The 2,500-nt window shown below is 30.0% G+C and overlaps 1 pseudogene; it reads left to right on the plus strand.

Annotated features, from left to right (window-relative positions):
* LOC135226187 (uncharacterized) overlaps positions 1 to 1,066 on the plus strand; it is a 75,247-nt pseudogene extending 74,181 nt beyond the window's left edge.
* The last annotated feature ends 1,434 nt before the right edge of the window (positions 1,067 to 2,500 follow it).

Raw genomic sequence — 2,500 nt, forward strand, 5'->3', positions numbered from 1 at the left:
CGATGACATAAGTTTGGAGTTGAAACTGTATATTATCATTTTCCGTAGAATTTCGAAGCAAACAACATCTTCTATGTTGCCAGTTTTATGAGAGCTGCTGTGTAGAGTAGACTGTTGACAATGAGACAATGCTGAGGAGAACAGTCATTATATGAACGACTGAGTTGAAAGCTGAGAGATGAATCCTTGCCTATTTTCCTTGAACAAAACACTGTCAACTGTATGGAACGATGCACATTGTTGTTTCGAAATTACCCTGTTCATAGACATCTCTTCCCTTCTCAGATGTCAGGACAACCTCCATATATTTTCTCTGCGCTGTCAGCTCTGCTGTTGCTTCGTCAGATGATGATACAAATGAAGCTGAGAGAGAGAACTGGGTAATAATAACTATAGTACACATATCCGTGTCTCATTTAGTCGCTGATGGTAAAATTATTTAATTTTCGATCTACAGTGACCCACGAATGTATGAGGACCAAATCCTTAATGTTTGATTCAAAACAGTATGTAGATAGTTTACTTTGAAATAGTTTCTCCCATGATGTAATAATTGAAATACACACACACAACTATATAGGTGGCAAAGTCATGACATTGCTATTATTTTGTTTGTTTTATTTTAGATATTTCCTATATTTATCCTGAAACTAGATATTTTCCTAGCATTAATGCATTTCTTTAGGAATTAGAATGTTAAAATATAATGCATGTGACGTCTCATAGTGTAGAAAACTTCCAGTTCCATAATAATCTTAAATGTTTTATTCTATCGTAACGACACCGACTGTTTTCGACGTAAGAACAGAAAGAACATGATGATGAAACCAAAGACATATCACGGCTAAGAAAAGACATTCTGACCCCATCATCACCGTTAGGGAAACTATCCTCCTTCTCATCCCCATTCCAGCAGATCTCTTCTATTAATTGATCTCATATGCTGAAGTTTACGGACGGAATGGTAGTTTTGGCATTTGCATCAAATCACTTGGCACTCTGGGACCAACATCAGCAACACTGCAGAACCTCTCCCACCATGGCTTTCCAAAGAGACTCGGGGTAGGGTTTGCTGTATGATACCGTTAGTGCAAACACTTGGACGCGACTGGAGTTGTACAATGTTACGCTATATCATAGAATATATATATATATATATATATATATATATATATATATATATATATATAGATATTATATATATTATATATATATATATCTATATATATATATATATATATATATATATATATATATATATTATATATATATATATATATATAGATAAAGGTTTTTTGCCACGAAGGAAAAAATGAAAAAACAAAAAGCGAGATAGCCAATAGTACTTTCGGTCCATATATATATATATATATATATATATATATATAGATATATATATATACATATATATATTATTTGTTTATTTATAGTATATACCCTATATATACATATGTATACATATACACACACACACACACACACACACACATATATATATATATATATATATATATATATATATATATATATATATATATATGTATATATATATTTGTGTGTGTAAGAATGAGGGACAGAGGCAGTGTGTCCTGTGTGTGATAATCGTTAATAATAATGGGCATTTACATAGTTTTCATTTTCCATTTTCGCTGTATTTTTATAACTTTCTCAGAGCAGACGGCTCAAAACAAGAGATTAAAAGTCTGGCTAACTGTGTCAGCTCCTCAGTCGCCGGTTTTACGAGCTCAGCTTCAACGCGAAACACCTAGGCTGGGAGCTTCTGAATAGAAGTCTTTTAGGCAAGGTTACTTGATAAGGACAGCCAAGCCAGCGTAATGAATAGGGTCCCTCCCACTCCATTCACACTTCATATAGCGTGAGCAAACGAGTCATTCAGGCGGCGTGGAATTTCCAAGCAACCTGGTGGTGCGCGAGTGAATAGGAGTTTCGATTATTTTTGCAAAGAATGGTCTCTTTCTGTCTATCTCACTATCTATCTCTCTTTCTCTCTCTCACTTTCATATTGGTGTGCTTTACTAGTTCGTACTTGCCATCCCTTACTAAATATATGGTTTGGTGTAAGCTTGGAAAGCGAATATAAATATACATTCATAAATGGACACATATATACACTTGTATATATATTATATATATATATATATATATATGTATGTATGTATGTATACATACATATACATATCATACATATATAGTATATATATATATATATATATATATATATATATATATAAATAAATATATATATATATAAATAAATATAAATATATATATATATGTATATATATATATATATATATATATATATATATATATATATATATATATATATATATATATCTATACATACATATACATATACACACGTATATATATTATATATATATATATATATATATATATATATATATATATATATATATATATATATATATATGTGTGTGTAATGTATATGTATATTATATATATATATATATACTAT

Source organism: Macrobrachium nipponense, chromosome 14, assembly GCF_015104395.2.
Source record: "Macrobrachium nipponense isolate FS-2020 chromosome 14, ASM1510439v2, whole genome shotgun sequence".
Taxonomy (NCBI): Eukaryota; Metazoa; Arthropoda; class Malacostraca; order Decapoda; family Palaemonidae; genus Macrobrachium; species Macrobrachium nipponense.